Genomic DNA, 19,470 nt, shown 5'->3' on the forward strand with positions numbered 1-19,470 from the left:
CAATGTTTAATTAAGATATAGCTTAAGGTGTAAATTATGTAAAAGTATGTAACTCAAGTAAAAACAAAATAATGATTAAATCCTTGCCCAAGTGCCTAACGACCTGCCAGCACTGAAATAGCAGTAGTTTTTCACTTAGGGTATTTTAGTTTTGTTTGGATTATTTTAAAATACTCGTAGATATCTACATTTCTTCTGATCAGAATCAAGGTTTTTTTCAGTAATCACAGGGATTAAACCAACCCTCTCATTTTATGTTTTTAAACTGTGCTGCTAAAGATATTAAAATGTGGTGATACTGATGACAGAGACCATCTAATAAAAAAAAAAAAAAAACTCGAGAATCCTCATCTCTGCTTTTGCTATAGAGCAGCTGTGCCTCACACAGATTCACATGAATGAAAATATTTAGACGAGAAACCACCCACTTAGTTTATTTTCCGTATGACTTTCCTGTAATTATTTTGTAAACTGTTCACACAACAATACATAAAAACATCTGCAAAAACAGGTAATTAATGTGTCAAGCCAAACTAATGCATTTTTTATGGTGTCCATGCTTCGTCAACTGTAATTATAACTCTTTTTTAAGCAAATGATGATGTGTTTGTTGCAATGTGCAAGTGGTTATTTTAGATGCTCTGTTTACTCTTCATACAATCTGAATATAAAACTCCACAGCTACTTTACCCCACATCAATGCCTTACCTAGCTTTCTGCAGAAGCAGGAAAGTGGTTCTCTTTTCCAGGCTATAATTTCCAGTGAACACTTTTGTCATTAAAACATGAAACTCTCAACATAAAAGTCAACACCAAAATAGCCAACAATTCAAGAAACATATGCCAGCAGATGATTCATCCAGACTTTCTTCCTTCAGTTGTAACCATGTGGGAAGGCAGCACTTTATGCCCATCGGATGCAGTACGCTGAGCCTCCTGATCATCATAGGTTCAGAAGGTTCATTATTTTTTGAATGTATGATATTCTTTCCATCTAGACCACCAAACACATATATCTTTGACATGAGACCAACAAATGAAGAATCAAAACCTGCCCAAAGCATACTGCTTCATATTCAATTTATCCTGCTTGAGTTCTAACTACATAAAAGATCATCTTAATTACCATTATTACTATTATTATACATTAACAATATTGCATACCAATAATCATCCTCAGATGGACATTATTCTAGGCCCAAGGTATGCGATCTCTAAAGTTCTGTTTTCAGAGGTAACAAAATCTGAAATTAAGGAAGAAGCACAACCCTATAATATTCTTATAGTGTCTCTTCTCTTTTTAAAAAGGGCAACTTTTAAAACATCTATGGTGAAAACCTGTAGTATTAAAAAACTGTGGTAATAAAGAATTCTTAGGAAACAAGGTTTTTCTGTTTATTTTCACAATCAAAATTTTTAGAGATAATGTAGAATTAGCCCTTCTGGGTCCAAGCTTATATAACTCTTTATTTTGATACAAATATTTCTTTTTTTTTTTTTGCGGTATGCGGGCCTCTCACTGTGTGGCCTCTCCCGTTGTGGAGCACAGGTTCCGGATGCGCAGGCCCAGCGGCCATGGCTCACGGGCCCAGCCGCTCCGTGGCATGTGGGATCCTCCCGGACCGGGGCACGAACCCATGTCCCCTGCATCGGCAGGCGGACTCTCAACCACTGCGCCACCAGGGAAGCCCGATACAAATATTTCTAAACTGAGTTGTTACTCCATTCTTCCCCTGATTATTAGCTACTGTGATATGCTACAGGTGTCTATTCAGCTGCTAGAATATAGTATAGGTGTTTGTCTATGCCTACCTTGTTCCCAAAAAGAACATGAGAAAAGTATTGGAGTAAATCACATGACAGTTTCCCAGCTGCCAAGTTTGCATTTTAGGTCAAATGCTAATTCTGGACAATTTGGGGTTGAGTCTAATCAAAACAGAATAGAGTGCTAGTTCCCAGGATGCTGAAATAGGAAAGACAAGACCAAGACAAGGAAAGGAACCAAAACAGAAGCTTATTTACTAAAGCTAGAAATCAAACTCAGGGTCATATTAGCAAGAAATAACACGGAGTTCCCACTACTTATATAGCTACAAATATAAATGTAATAATGCATATAATTAATGTCATTTCAAATGGCTGAATTCTACACATTGTCAAACTTTCGGGACAAATATACTGATGTCTGTGTGGAGTACTGATGTGCCTACAGGAGTCATGTTAAGCCTATTTGACATTTTCACAAGCTGCCTTAAAGCATACTATTTACTACACTTACTTTAAGATTTCACCTATTTCTCACCTCCTCCAGAAGCCTTCCCTACAAGCTTTCTCCTTCCCCCGGTCAAGTGCCCATTTATAGGTATCAATAGAATTATTCTCATTCAAAAATATTTATAGAGGATTTTCTACGGAAAAGCCACTATACTAGAAGATACAAAGATGAATGAGAAAATTCCTTGCATTCAAGGACATTACAAGTAAACAGAGAGATTCATTCAATAAATAATTGCATAAATAATTATTTCATTGTAAATATGATAAGTACTTGAAGCAAAACAGTGTGCAATGACAACAAGATTCAGAAATCTATTCTGGTCTTAATAGAGGTGAGGAAAGGCTTCACTGAGGAACTGTCATTGAAACTGAGACCTGATGAACAAGGGGATATCAACTGAGGCAACACAGAAAAACACTCAAACAGAGCACAGCTTATGTGAAGGTTCCAACACAGAAAAGACCTTGGTGCTTGCCAGGAGGTAAAAGGCAGCCACTGTGGCTAAAGAAGAATAACTGAAGAGGAGTGGCTCAAGATGAGCCTGGAGAGGGAGGAAGAAGCCAAATCATTCATAGCCTTGTAGACCATAATATCTTTAGATTTTATCCTCAAAGCATTGAGTTTAATGCAAGAAACCGGCATGATTAGACTATTTTTAAAAGATCACTCAGACTACTCTACTGGTAGAGAAAGAATGGATTAACATCAAGCAAGAGCAGAGCAGGAAAAAAAATTATAAAGTTGTTAGACAAGCAACAACAGGAGGTAGGACTTCCAGAATATCAGAGAGAGGAACTGGAGAAAACCTTCCCAGACAAAACTGGTCAAAATTATCAAAAACAACAACTCTGGAAATTGACTACAGACATACAAAAAATTAAGAAATATTTATATAAGAAAAAGTACTGAACTGCAATAGAGAAGCAAGGGTGTTTTAACGTGCAGCTACTCCTACCCATCCCTAGCCCAATGTCGATAGCCGATATGAGGATCAACAGCCTTCCTGCTGCCGGGGGTGGCTAGTCTGATATCCACTGAAAAAAGTTCCAGGCTATTGAAATCAACAGCAAACAGTGACAACAGACAAGCCAAAAATTTAACAGAAAAATCTGAGAAACAAGATAGCACAGTGTGCTTTGATAAGCTCCCACATATTCGTGGGGATCTTGAAAGTTATACACATGCACAGAGAAGACCACAGAGGGCCACAGCTCTCCTCTCACTCTTGGTGAACAGGAGACCATGCAAAAACAGAAAGTAAAAACCAGGGAAGACTCGTAAACCGCCTGAATTTTGAATGCCCTAGCCCACACACAGACACTCTCAGCAAATGGCAGAAGCCTCACTGACTGAGGCAGTTTAAGCATAATCTCTAAAGGATCACTGGCTGACCACAAACAACAACAAACAACCCTAGAAAAATGGAGGGGAGGAGGTAGAATCTTACAGTTGCTATAATATATTATCTAAAATATCAAGCTTTCAACAAAAAATATGAGACATGTCAAGAAACAGGAAAAGTATGGCCCATAAACAGACAAAAGCAGCAGTCAGTAAAAACTGTCTCTGAAGGGACTCATACGTAAATCTTAGTACACAAACACTTCAAACAATTATTATAAATATGTTCAAAGAACTAAAAGAAACCATGTTTAAGGAATTAAAGAAAGCACAAAGACAATGAATCAACAAATACAGATTAACAATGAAAACACAGAAATTGTAAAAAAGAACCAAATAGAAATCCTGGAGTTAAAAAGTACTCAACAGCACACTGAGCTAACAGAAAAAAGAATTGGCAAATTTGAAGATAAATGAGTAGACATTATCCAGTCTGAATAAAACTGAACAATAAAAAAAAAAAGAGGGAGGGTGTGGGGGAAGAACCAAATTCAGAAATAAAGCACACTAACATACAAATAATGCAGTCCAAAAAAAAAGAGGGGGGAAAAACAGAAGAAAGGAATATTTTAAAGAAATAATAGGTAAGGGACTTCCCTGGTGGTCCAGTGGTTAAGACTCTGTGCTCCCAATGCAGGGAGCCCGGGTTCAATCCCTGGTCAGGGAACTAGATCCCACATGCCACAACTAAAAGAGCCCACATACCACAACTAAATGAGCTCACATGCCGCAACTAAAATATCCCGAACGCCACAACGAAGATCCCTCACGCAGCAACGAAGATCCTGCATGCCGCAACTAAGACCCAGCACGGCCAAATAAATATATATATATTTATATATAATTTTTTTTAAAAAAAGAAAGAAAGAATAGGTGAAAAATTCCCCAAAATGATCTACACATCTAAGAAGGTCATCAAATACCAAGGATACAACAAATATTAAGAAGGATAAATGTAGAGATTCACACCCAAATATATAATAGCCAAACTGTCAAAAACCAAAACAGAAAATCTTAAAAGTAGCAAAAGATAAACATTACTTATCACATACTAGGGGATTTCAACAAAATTTAACAACTGACTTATTATCAGAAAAATGAAAACCAAAAGGCAGTGAGTGGTATGGCATATTCAATATGCTGAAAAGGAGAAAAAACAGTCAACCAAGAATCCAATATCTAGGAAAACTATCTTTCAACAATAAAGACAAAATAAACATTCTTACATAAACGAAAGAGAATCTGTTGCTAGTAGACCTGCCTTACAATAAATACTGAAGCAGGAAAAGAAAAAAAAACCCACAAGAAAGACAGAAAAGGAAATGACACCAGAGAGTAACTGAAATCCAAATTTAAAAAATAAATAAATAAAGCAAGGAAACTACTTAGGTAAAATTTTAAAAAGACAACATAAATATATTCTTTTCATTTCTTCCCCAAACTGGTTTAAAAGACAAGTAAATTTAATCAATAATTGTAAAACTGCATTGTAGGGCTTTTATATAAAGATGTAACATATATGACAATACTAGCAAAAAGTAGAAGGAAAGGAAGCAAGCTACACTGAAGCAAAGTTTCTCTTTATCACTAGAATTAAGGTAGTTTTACTCTGAAGTAGAATGTTTTAAGTTAAAATGTTTATTACTGTAATCTTCAGAAAAACCACTATGAAAAATCATAGTCAAATCAAAGTCAAAATGAGATAGCCTAGAAAAGAAACAACAGATAATAAAGGTACCCTAGAAAAATATCTACTTACCACAGAGGAGGCAGTAAAAACAAAGAAGAAATGAGACATATAGAAAACAAATAGTATGACTGCAGACATAAATCCAATGATATTATTAAATACATTAAATGTATATGGATTAAACATGCCAATCAAAAAGCAGAGGTTATAAGACTCAAGTTTTTTTTTAAAAAAAGGATCTAACTACATCCTGTCTACAGGAGACAGACTTTGATTCAGACAAACAGGTTGAAAGTAACAGAATGGAAAAACATATATCATATAAAACATACTGAGAGAGGTAGATAGCTATACTAACATCCAACAAAAAGATTTTAAGAAAAAAAATTTTACTAGAGACAAAAAAGATTGTAATGTTAAAAAGTTAAATTAATCAGGAAATAACAGTTATAAAAAAATTATGTGGCTAATGATGGAGTCCCAAAGTAGATGAAGCAAAAACTTAAAGAAATAAAGGGAGAAACAGACAATTCAACATTAGTCAGAGTTGTCTCAATAACTGCTAAAACAGGGCTTCCCTGGTGGCACAGTGGTTGAGAGTCCGCCTGCCGATGCAGGGGACACGGGTTCGTGGCCCGGTCCGGGAAGATCCCACATGCCGCGGAGTGGCTGGGCTCGTGAGCCATGGCCGCTGAGCCTGCGCGTCCAGAGCCTGTGCTCCACAATGGGAGAGGCCACAGCAGTGAGAGGCCCGCATACAAAAAAACTGCTAAAACAGAACAAATCAGCATTCATTTTTTTAAATATATTTTCACTGGGTACAGAATTCTCAATTGACAGGTTTTTTTATTTCCATTATGTTAAAGATGTTAATCAGTTGTCTACTTATGTGCATTATTTATGCAGGAAATCTGATGTCACTCTTTTCTTTGTTCTTCAGTTCGTGTTTGTTTTTTCTGCCTGCTTTTAAGATTTTTCCTTTATCACTGGTTTTGAGCAATTTGATTATTATATGCCTTAGTGTTGTTTTCATGTTTCTTATGCTTGGTGTTTGTTGGGCTTCTTGGACCAGCAGAATGTTTTAATTGAATTTGGAAAGCTTTTAGGCATTACTGAGTTTTGTTCTCGGATAGTTATGTTTCTTGGAAGCAGTTTCATTTTGGCAGGTCTTACTTCTAAAATTTGTTAGGATGGGCCTAGAGCTAACTGTTACTCCACCCTACTGGAACAAGACTCTTCTGAGTATTCTACCCAATTCCCCATGGTTGAGGTTTTCAAGACTACCTTTTAGGAACAGACACTATTCCCAGCCCTGTATGAATGCCCAGAATGTTTCCCCTGATCGTTCAGGGAAGCTTTCCATGACCATGGATAGTTTCTCTGCATCTGTGCACTAATCTGTACTCTGCTAAATATTCCAGGGGACACTCTGTAAATCTATATACGGTCATCTCTTCTCTAGATAAAACACTAGACATCAAGTAATGGTCCTGCAAGCTCTAACTGCAAACTCTAGCTTTGGCCTTTGTGGACTCTCAGCTCCATCTCTTCAACTCAGAGGTTTGGCCATGATCCATCTGGCTTCCCTGTTCCCTGTTCCCTGTCCCTGAGCCTGGAAACTCAACACAGTAAGCCGGACAATCATAAGACTCATCACATTTATTTCCTGTACCTCAGAAAACACTGCCCTTCATTACTTAATATCCAGTGTCTTGAAAACCATTGTTACATACACTTTGTCTGGTTTTTTAGTTCCTTCATGAAGGATAGTAAATATGGTTACCCTGTTACCCATATTGGCCTGTAGTGGGAGTTCTAGTTTTAATGTGGCTAGTGGAAAAATTTAAATATGTCTTACATTATATTTCTATTACACAGTGTTATTGTAGATAGTCTCCAAAACTATGTAATGCGGAAATCATCTAAGAAAGCAGGGTAAGAAGCTTAAGAAGGTTAACAACCAAGAATCAACAAATTTCAACAGTTAAATGTCAAATGGAAAAGAAGGAGCTGGCAAAGTAGACTTAGAAAAGGCAACCTAAGAGAGAAAATGAAGAAAAGTGTGGTGTCACTGGAAAAGTAGAAGAGAATTAGGAAAATCAGAGATTGTATGAAATACAATCACTGCAGAGTGTATACATGTGAGTTAACCAAGGAACATCAAGGATAAGTAACATTATTGAGGGCCCAGTTAAGATTAGTAACAATGAATTCATTTTGGTTAGCAACCTCTGTAAACCAGAAATACAGGAAATTCATGGATACTCCAAAACAAGTGGATAACTTAATCCATAGCCGGGGATCTGCCAGGTAAAAGTGATGTAAGGTCAAAAAGCAAGGGAGATTAAGGTACCTGCCAAAAGACTTTTTGAAATGATGGCTCATGAAAACTAAGATAAATACAGAAATAGAAACAACTGAGAGGTGCTAGAAAGAAAAAGGGGATAGGTTAGCCATCAAGAGGTACAAATAAAAGTAATTTGAAGACTAGGAAAGTACAAAGGAATGGCATTTTTTAAATTGATTGTTTGCCATTCTCTGCCCTCTAATAACTCATCTTTGCCTCTTCTCATTTTTTATCCCTTCAATTCTTGCTTCTTGTTGCTTGGATAAAGATGGGCCTTTTATTATCACTGCTAGTCAAGGCACTGTTCCCCCTCCAAGTACCAAACCAATCAACTACAACAAAAAATCCAATTGGGGGTACTTTGTTTCTAATCTCTGCTTTTATTTGTCCTGGGTACTCGAAGTTTTTGTTCTTTATTGTCCTACAGTGTATTTTTCCTTTGTAGGGGAAGGGGCTATCACTGATCTGCGTTTATTAAAGATAACTATTTTATAGCAAGATTTTACTTTATTTGTGAACTTTTCACCCACAGCCAATAAAGCAGGTAGGCCTTCATTAATCAGAGAATAACTTAATGATATCTCATATATCAATAGTTTCAAAAACCAATTTAATCATAAGTACCTATGACTATTACATAATGACTGATTATCAAAAATAAGGCAGAGACTACTAAAATGTAAGAAAATGTTCTACAAACATAAATACAATAGCCGTATTACAGAAAGTATCATGAAACCTTCAAATAACTGTTTGAATGTATCAAGAATCCCCATTTCTTCTCTGATTGCTGTGGCTAAAACTTCCAAAACTATGTTGAATAAGAGTGGTGAGAGTGGGCAACCTTGTCTTACTTCTGATCTTAGTGGAAATGGTTTCAGTTTTTCACCACTGAGGACAATGTTGGCTGTGGGTTTGTCATATATGGCCTTTATTATGTTGAGGTAAGTTCCCTCTATGCCTACTTTCTGCAGGGTTTTTATCATAAATGGGTGTTGAATTTTGTCAAAAGCTTTCTCTGCATCTATTGAGATGATCATATGGTTTTTCTCCTTCAATTTGTTAATATGGTGTATCACGTTGATTGATTTGCGTATATTGAACAATCCTTGCATTCCTGGAATAAACCCCACTTGATCATGGTGTATGATCCTTTTAATGTGCTGTTGGATTCTGTTTGCTAATATTTTGTTGAGGATTTTTGCATCTATGTTCATCAGTGATACTGGCCTATAGTCTGGAATCCAAATCTGAAAAGAAGTAAAGCTGTCGCTGTTTGCAGATGACATGATACTATACATACAGAATCCTAAAGATGCTACCAGAAAACTGCTAGAGCTAATCAATGAATTTGGTAAAGTAGCAGGATACAAAATTAATGCACGAAAATCTCTGGCATTCCTATACACTAATGATGAAAAATCTGAAAGTGAAATTAAGAAAACACTCCCATTTACCACTGCAACAAAAAGAATAAAATATCTAGGAATAAACCTACCTAAGGAGACAAGAGACCTGTATGCAGAAAATTATAAGACACTGACAAAACAAACTGAAGATGATACAAATAGATGGAGAGATATACCATGTTCTTGGACTGGAAGATTCAACATTGTGAAAATGACTCTACTACCCAAATCAATCTACAGATTCAATGCAATCCGTATCAAACTACCACTGGCATTTTTCACAGAACAAGAACAAAAAATTTCACAATTTGTATGGAAACACAAAAGACCCCGAATAGACAAAGCAATTTTGAGAACAAAAAATGGAGCAGGAGGAATCAGGCTCTCTGACTTCAGACTATACTACAAAGCTACAGTAATCAAGATAGTATGGTACTGGCACAAAAACAGAAATATAGATCAATGGAACAGGATAGAAAGCCCAGAGATAAACCCATGCACATATGGTAACCTTACCTTTGATAAAGGAGGCAAGAATATACAGTGGAGAAAAGACAGCCTCTTCAATAAGTGGTGCTGGGAAAACTGGACAGCTACATGTAAAAGAATGAAATTAGAACACTCCCTAACACCATACACAAAAATAAACTCAAAATGGATTAAAGACCTACATGTAAGGCCAGACACTATCAAACTCTTAGAGGAAAACATAGGCAGAACACTCTATGACATACATCACAGCAAGATCCTTTTTGACCACCTCCTAGAGAAATGGAAATAAAAACATAAATAAATAAATGGGACCTAATGAAACTTCAAAGCTTTTGCACAGCAAAGGAAACCATAAACAAGACCAAAAGGCAACCCTGAGAATGGGAGAAAATATTTGCAAATGAAGCAACTGACAAAGTATTAATCTCCAAAACTTACAAGTAGCTCATGCAGCTCAATAACAAAAAACAAACAACCCAACCCAAAAATGGGCAGAAGACCTATATAGACATTTCTCCAAAGAAGATATACAGAGTGCCAACAAACACATGAAAGAATGCTCAACATCATTAATCATTAGAGAAATGTAAATCAAAACTACAATGCGATATCATCTCACACCAGTCAGAATGGCCATCATCAAAAAATCTACAAACAATAAATGCTGGAGAGGGTGTGGAGAAAAGGGAACACTCCTGCACTGTTGGTGGGAATGTAAATTGATACAGCCACTGTGGAGAACAGTATGGAGGTTCCTTAAAAACTAAAAATAGAATTACCATACGACCCAGCAATCCCACTACTGGGCATATACCCTGAGAAAACCATAATTCAAAAAGAGCCATGTACCAAAATGTTCATTGCAGCTCTATTTACAATAGCCAGGACATGGAAGCAACCTAAGTGTCCAACAACAGATGAATAGATAAAGAAGATGTGGCACATATATACAATGGAATATTACTCAGCCATAAAAAGAAATGAAATTGAGTTATCTGTAGTGAGCTGGATGGGCCTAGAGTCTGTCATACAGAGTGAATTAAGTCAGAAAGAGAAAAACAAATACCGTATGCTAACACATATATATGGAATCTAAGAAAAAAAAAAAAGGTCATGAAGAACCTAGGGGTAAGACAGGAATAAAGACACAGACCTACTGGAGAATGGACTTGAGGATATGGGGAGGGGGAACGGTAAGCTGTGACAAAGTGAGAGAGTGGCATGGACATATGTACACTACCAAATGTAAAATAGATAGCTACTGGGAAGCAGCCGCATAGCACAGGGAGAACAGCTTGGTGGTTTGTGACCACCTAGAGGGGTGGGATAGGGAGGGTGGGAGGGAGGGAGATGCAAGAGCAAAGAGATATGGGAACATATGTATATGTATAACTTGATTCACTTTGTTATAAAGCAGAAACTAACACACCATTGTAAAGCAATTATACTCCAATAAAGATGTTAAAAATAAATAATTTTTAAAAAAAAGAATCCCCATTTCAAGGCGCTGTGCAAAAATCATTAAATAGGATGGCTTGGCCATAAAGAAAGCCTCAACAAATTTCAAAAAGTTAAAATCATTTAGACAAAGTCCACTGGACACCATGGAATTAAGTTAGAAGTCGGTAACAAAAAGATACCCAGAAAAATCTCAATTGTTGGGATATTAAATAGTATACTTATAATATACATAGAAGTATATTACTTAGAAGTAATTCACAAGTGCAGTAGGCAGACTAATGGACCCCTAAGATGTCTGTGTCCTAACCAAGGAACCTGTGAAAATATTACTTTACTTGGCTAAAACAACTTTACAAATGTGATTAAGGTTACGAATCTTGAGACATGGCATTTTTCCTGGATTATCAGGGTGGGCCCAACCAAATCACATAGGTTCTTAAAATCATGTAACGTGTCCTTGCTAAGGATCAGAGTGAGATGTAACTATGGAAAAATGATCAGAGAGATACAAGATTGCTGGCTTTCAAGATGGAAGAAGACATGCAGGTGGCCTCTAGAAGCTAGAAAAGGCAAGGAAGCCCATTCTCCTCTAGAGTCTCTGGAAGGGAACACAGTCCTGCCCACACTTTGATTTCAGCCCAGTAAGACTCATGTCAGATTTCTAACCTACAGAACCATAAAATAATAAATTTGTGTTGTAAATTTGTGGTAATTCTGCTTAACAGAATCTAACTCTCTTTCTTGATAAAACCATCCAGAAAACTAGAAATAGTAGGGAACTTCTTCAACATTATAAAGGACACCTATGAAAAAGCAATTACTAATATCATATTCAATGGTAAAAAACTAAAAGCTTTCCCCCTAAGATCTGGAACAAGACAAGGATGCTGGAAAGTCCCTGGTGGCACAGTGGTTAAGAATCCACCTGCCAATGCAGGGGACATGGGTTCGAGCCCTGGTCTGGGAAGATCCCACATCCCGCGTAGCAACTAAGCCCGTGCACCACAACTACTGAGCCTGTGCTCTAGAGCCCATAAGCCACAACTACTGAGCCCACGTGCCACAACTACTGAAGCCCGTGTGCCTAGAGCCTGTGCTCCGCAATGAGAGAAGCCACTGCAATGAGAAGCCCACGCACTGCAACGAAGAGTAGCCCCTGCTTGCCGCAACTAGAGGAAGCCCGCGGGCAGCAAAGAAGACCCAACGCAGCCAAAAATTAATTAATTTAAAAAAAAAAAAGACAAGGATGCCTACCTTCACAATGCTACTGAACACTGTATTGGAAGTTCTAGCCAGAGCATTAGGCAAGAAAAAGTAATAAAAGGCACCCAAATTGAAAAAGAATAAACAAACTACATCTATCAGATAAAATAATCCTATATATAGAAATCCCAAGGAATCCACAAAAACCTACTAGAGCTAATAAATGAATTGGGCAAGTTGCCAGATACAAGATATACATACAAAAATCAACTGTGTTTTAATTCACCAGAAACAAACAATCTGCAAAGAAAATTAATGAAACAATTCCATTTACAATAGCATTCAAAAGAATAAATACCTAGGAACAGATTTAACCAAGGAGGCGAAAGATTCATACACTGAAAACCACAAAACACTGCTGAAAGAAATTAAAGAAGATGTAAAAAATAAGACATCTGTGTTCATAGATTGAAAGACTTAATATTGTTAAGATGGCAATACTCCCCAAATGTATTTACAGATTTAATTCAATGCCTACTAAAATTCCAACAGCCTTTTTTGCAGAAATAGAAAAGCTGATTTCTAAAAAAATTTAAATAAATTTAAAAAATAAGTATGTCAATTATACCGCAAATTTTTTAAAGGTGATTTTCAAATTTATATAGAGTCGTAAGGAGATCCCAATAGTAGAAACAACATTGAAAAAGAAGAACAAAATTCTCAAAGGGGATCATAAACATAAATCAAAAAAACTAGGAGCCAATGCATTAGAAGGCTGGATGGTCACACCACCATTGCTTATTAAAAATACAGCTTTTGGTCTTGTTAGTCTTATACTATATCATATTTTGTACTGAACTGGGCAATCCCTTAAAGAAAAAGTGGGCTAGACAATATTTTCATAATGTCTTCAGAGTTAACACCATAAGCAAGTCAAATAAGTTTTATTCTTAAAGCTACATGTTTTCATTTCTGAAATTCAGCAATAAGAAATTATGTGACTTGCTTCTCTTCATCAAATGTAGACTTACTACCTTTCTCCTATATCCATCCATTCTAAAGCAAACAAGTTTATCCTTTGAGCTTCCTGATACTTGAGTAACTCTCATTCAAAGGAATAAATCAATGGTCAACACTGTTTTCTAAAGCACTTGAGTACATGGCATTATGACTGCACAGAGACTAGCCACATTCATAGAGCCTGGACATGTTCTAGAACCAACCCTACAATTCTGAGCTAATCAAAGAGACTCAAAGGAAACCTAGAAGTGTAGGTAGGTTTATGGTTTCTCCAGGAATTCTATTCCTCACTGTGGGAAAGAAAAATAGTCAAGACCCAATAAGAGACCCAGAATGACATATCAATAGTACCGCAGCACACTAGGTCAGCTTTTGAAATATGTCTGAACATCCCTGAGGGCCTAGCACACACAGACCCAGGTATGGGATAAACTATAAAAAATGGTTTGGTACTGCTTATTATACCATTTACCAGGATGAAAATTGCAGAAGATGGTTTGCATCTCTCAGCTAAGTAGCACCATCATAAGTAGGCTCATAGGTCAAAAATATCAACAAGTTTGACAAAAAAATTAGATACCACCAACATCCAGAAACTCTTTTCATTGTGATATTCATAATGTATGCAGGAGACTTAAAACAGAAACAGGAGAGGGGAGGGATGGAGAGGGGAAGGGAAGGGAGAAGAAGGGATGGGCAGAGAGGAGAGGAGGTCTCATTGTTCAATTTTATATTTTTATAAAAAACCACTGTATATTCACTATCACAGTACCTGGTACATACAAGTAGTAAAAAGCTTGTTGAATGGTCAACCGAATGATAGATGGTTGACTGAGCAAAGAAATAAATGGGTAGAAGGAAAAAGAATAAATATGCAAAGTTTAAAAATATTTGAAACTGGAGAAGACTTGTGTTTCCATTTTTAAAAGCTAATCTAATTATGTGTGAGAAGTAGCATGGCAGAGTGGAAAGAAGGCAAAATTTGAACTCAGACCTAGATTTAAAGCCTGGCTGAAACTTTTACTGGCTTGCATTGCTGAGCAAATTGCTTACTTTATATAAGTCGTAGTTTTCTCCACCTGTAAAATGGGGATTCCAGTATCCACCTTACAAACACAATAAACCAGCAATGTTGGCACCTAGAACAAACTGAACAAAACCAGCTCTCAAATCAACTCTGTAATTCATAATGTAGCCCACAGATGGGTGTTACTAACAATGCTCGCCATCTGGTAGCTTCCTGTTTTAAATAATTATTCTTGCTAACTAGGTGCCAACCTTTTAGAATCATTATATTAAATGTCTGCACCCTCTAAGTTTTGGTGTCCTTAGACAAAGCCCAGCAAGACCAGTCATAGCTCAGCTTATAGGTTTGCTCTGAGGATTAAAAATAATGTTAAGAAAAAACCCTTGTACAGTGACAGGCATGTATTAAATAATAAATTATTTTAAATATTTCGTTAATACCTTTATGTCATCCATTTGCCACTCTACATTATCACAATTATTCCAATAAGCCCACACTAAGAATACAGATTAGTCATATCAGCCACTTGCAGAAATATATAAATAAGACAGAAATGAAAGGTTATGTACTGAAACATTCTCTTCAAAGATTCAGGTTGATTCCTTCAATCTTGACTTTTGGATTCTCCCTCTTAAATCCATAAAAATCTCTTCTGGACTTAGAAGAGTAGAGGGCACCTTAATTTCAAGAGCCATTTCTAGACTGAGGAAATAAGTGTCGGATTCAAAAGGAGAATTCAAAGTTACCACTATCAGGGTATGTTTCTTCTCTGCTGGATGGGCAAATAGAACTGCTGCTACTGTGTTTTGCATCTAACCTCAGCTGTGCAAACACGAATTAAGTAAGAAAAACATCAAGCCATCTTTATCAGATCTCCAAACAACCTAGATAAATTCTTTTAAATGAATAGTTTAGTTACGATGAATAGTTAGTATGCAGAATAACAAAATTTGCAAACTCTTAAGAACCCCTGTACAAAGCACTTCTACTTAGCTCTGAAAGATTATTTCTCTGGATTATCAGATATTCAGAAATAGTTACTTTATTAGAAAGCATGCCAATCCAATCTAAGGCCACAGGTAACAATTCTCACAGCAAGAGTTAAATCAAAATGACTCATAGGTATAACTGGTTAGAGTGATGTCTCAATAACAGTTTCTCCAAGGAAACATCTCTTCTGCTCCTAAATGTCAAGTTAGCTCACAAGCTGGAGCCCCCAATTTCCCCACAAATTAAAGAATAAAGTCCATTATACTCAACATCACTCGACAGTGATAAGCTGAAACATTCTCCTCTAAGATCAGGAACGAGACAAGGATGCCCACTTTTGCACTTTATTCAACATAGTACTGGAAGTCCTAGCCAGAGCAATTACGCAAGAAAAAGGGAAGAAAAAAAAAAAGCATCCAAATCAAAAGGAAGAAGTAAAACTCTCCCTTTTCGCAGATGACATGATATTAGGTATAGAAAATCCCAAAGACTCCCCCAAAAACTGTTAAACTAATAAATGAATTCAGTAAAAGTATAGGATACAAAATCAATATACAAAAATCAGTGTTTCTACACACTAACAACAAAATATTTTTTATTTATTTATTTTATTTATTATTTCTTTTTGGCTGCGTTGGGTCTCCATTGCTGCGCGCGAGCTTTCTCTAGTTGCAGTGAGCGAGGGCTACTCTTCGTTGCAGTACGTGGGCTTCAGTAGTTGTGGTTTGCAGGCTCCAGAGCGCAGGCTCAGTAGTTGTGGCACACGGGCTTAGTTGCTCCGTGGCATGTGGGATCTTCCCAGACCAGGGCTCAAACCTGTGTCCCCTGCATTGGTAGGCGGATTCTTAACCACTGCGCCACCAGAGAAGTCCCACAACAAATTATTAGAAAGAGAAATTAAGAAAACAATCCCGGGCTTCCCTGGATTGCACGAATCCGCGTCCCCTGCATCGGCAGGCGGACTCTCAACCACTGCGCCACCAGGGAAGCCCCAGTTAACTAATTTTTGACAAAGGAGCCAAGAATATTCAATAGGGGAAGGATAGGCACAATAAATGGTGCTGGGAAAACTGGGCATCCACTTGCAAAGGAGTAAAACTGGACTCCTATCTTACACCATACACAAAAATCAACTCAAAATGGATTAAAGACCTGAATGTAAGACTTGAGACCACAGAACTCCTAGAAGAAAACATAGAGGGTAAGCTCCTTGACATCAGTCTTGGCAATAATTTTTTGGATTTGAAACCAAAAGCAAAGGCAACAAAAGCAAAAATAAACAAGTGGGACTACATCAAACTAAAAAGCTTCTTCTCCACAGCAAAGAAAACCATCAACAAAATGAAAAGGCAACCTACCAAATGGGAGAAATATTTGCAAATTATATATCTGATAAGAAGTTAATATCCAAAATACACACAAAATTCTCACAACTCAATAGAGGAAAAAAAATTAATCAGATTAAAAAATGGTCAGAGGAAGTGAACAGACATTTTCCCAAAGAAGACATACAAATGCTTAAAAGGTATATGAAAAGGTACTTAACATAACTCATCATACCCAAATCAAAATCACAATGAGATATCACCTCACACCTGTCAGAATGGTTACCATCAAAAGGACAACAAATAAATGTTATCAAGGATATGGAGAAAAGTGAACTCTTGTGCACTGTTGGTGGGAATATAGATTGTTGTAGCCACTATGGAAAACAATATGGAGGTTCCTCAAAAAATTAAAAATAGAACTACCTCATGATTGAGCAATTCCACTTCCAGGTATACATCCGAAGGAAACAAAATCACTACCTCAAAGATACATTTGCACCTCCATGTTCGTTGCAGCATTATTTACAATAGCCAAGACATGAATCAACCTAAGTGTCCACAACAGATGGATAGATAAAGAAAATGTGGTGTATATATACAATGGAATATTATTCAACCATAAAAAAGAGAAATTTTTCAGGGTACTATGCTAAGTGAAGTGAGTCAAAGAAAGACAAATACCATATGATCTCAATTATACGTGGAATCTAAAAAGAACCAAACTCATAGAAACAGAGAACAGACTGGTGGTTGCCAGAGGCAAGGGGTGAAGGTGATCAAAAAATACAAACTTCTATTTATAAGATTAATAAATCCAGGGGATGTGACATACAACATGGTGACTATAGTTAACAACTGTATCGTGTATTTGAAAGTTGCTAACGAAATAGATCTTAAAAGTTTTCATCACCAGAAAAAAAAAATTTACAACTATGTGAGGTAATGTATGTTAACTAAACTTACTGCAGTAATCACTTCACAATATTTACATATATCAGATCATTATGTTGTACACCTTTAATACAAGGTCATATGTCAATTATATCTCAGTAGAACTGGAGAAAACATTTTTTAAAAATAATGTCCATGTGTTGTAACTGATATACTTTTAAACAGAATCCACAGACTAGAAGCACTGCCCTGACATTACATTTAACAAGAGGTTAAATGCATAACCATGGGCTTCAAACAGAAGCTATTTTACATTTTGGTTAAAATTAGAATTCTGTGATTGTGGTTCCCACAGTTTGTATGAATAAAATTGATCACATTATGAATAAACAATAGAAGGTTACAAGCAATTAGCTGATTATAAGTTTTTAGATTTGATGGCATATTAACCACAAAAACTAATCCAGGCAGAACTGGAGATTGTGGTTTCAGAGAGACAAGCATAAGTTAAATAGGACAAATATGTTTAAATAGTAACACTCCTTAAGCTAGAGGTTTAGTAGGTTTGGTATCAAGTTCCGGTGGAGAAATAATTCAGCACCATAATCACAAAGTAACTAACTAAATTATGTACTTTTTTTGATATTTGCTGACATGCATCCCTAATTCTCATTTTGAAGCAAAGATTTTTATTTTTCTGGTGCCACCAAGTGGTAACATTATGAAGTGTTCTAAGGTTAAATGCAACTAACTTTTAGAAAAGTATCACACTGATGTGTTTTATATCAATTTTGTGTTTTAGCACAAAATTATATAGAAAGAAAAGGGCAAAATATTAGAGCCAACTGTTTGGAACTCATCCCCATTTTAAACTCCCAACCCCATATGAAATTTAAGACAAAGAAGAAAAATGAGTAGATCATTAAGACCAAAATGCTCCACTAGCAGACAAAAAAACCGCAAAAGACTATGAAACTATTTGAAAAACAAAAATTTATATCGAAATGATATATCAATCAAACCATAAGAGATGCTCCCTCCTGAAGTTCCATTAATGTGGCAGTAAAAAAAAAAATTATTTTTAAGGCAAAACCCTGTAAGAACAAAGAGACTGAGAGAGAAAATAGCAGCAACAAAATTTTAGAAGGTAAAAAGTAGATGGATGAGTGGTTATTGACCTGGGCAACTCAAGGAAGCTGTTTGATTGACACAACACTTTAAATCTGTCCAAAATTTCAGGAACTAGTGGTTTTAGGTAGCTGTGGAAGTTGAGTGTGAAGGCTAAAAACAAGAGAATTCATCAAAATTCCTGGTTAAGAAGTAATTAGGACACTACTACACACACTCCCTCTTCCACTCTTTACAGCCAAGTATTCATCTTTTCACTACATTAGAAGACGGAAAGTTTATACTCTAGGAAGAGTAAACAGAAGTCTTCTGGACTATAGGACACCAGGCATAGTGAGCGTGGGAGTACTGTAGTAAAAAAGTATTAGTAATCCAGGAGACTGTGGTAATCTAAATGGTACTAACAAGTCAAAGACCATAAAACAACAATGACGATGATGATTTTCTGGACAGAAAACCACTGGAAGAAGGTCCTATCAACCTCTGATTACTGTGTCCAGAAAGTCAGGTAACGAATTGAAGTATGCTTCAATCTGCTTCCATAAAGAAAAGGCAAATGATAAAAACTGACGCTTAAAAAATAAGTAAATAAAACGCTAAGTTCTACTTACAGACATTCAGCAACAGTCAGCTCTACATGTCCCATATCACCCACATTAATTAGCTGAGAATTTATCACAACTAACAAAAACAGAATAGTAGGCAAATCCAAGAACCCTTTACACTCTCAGTTTAAAAGCTCATTTCATCTTGTCTCTTCGGGCCGAGAGTCGATGTACTAAAGAATCTCTATGAATACTCCTGA

At 36.4% G+C, this 19,470-nt stretch overlaps 1 protein-coding gene across 1 annotated transcript in view; it reads right to left on the reverse strand.

Moving 5' to 3' along the window:
- RPS6KC1 (ribosomal protein S6 kinase C1) overlaps positions 1–19,470 on the reverse strand; it is a 233,326-nt gene that overhangs the window by 123,732 nt on the left and 90,124 nt on the right. The window lies entirely within an intron of this gene.

Source organism: Grampus griseus, assembly GCF_964374135.1.
Source record: "Grampus griseus genome assembly, chromosome: 1".
NCBI classification, from domain to species: domain Eukaryota; kingdom Metazoa; phylum Chordata; class Mammalia; order Artiodactyla; family Delphinidae; genus Grampus; species Grampus griseus.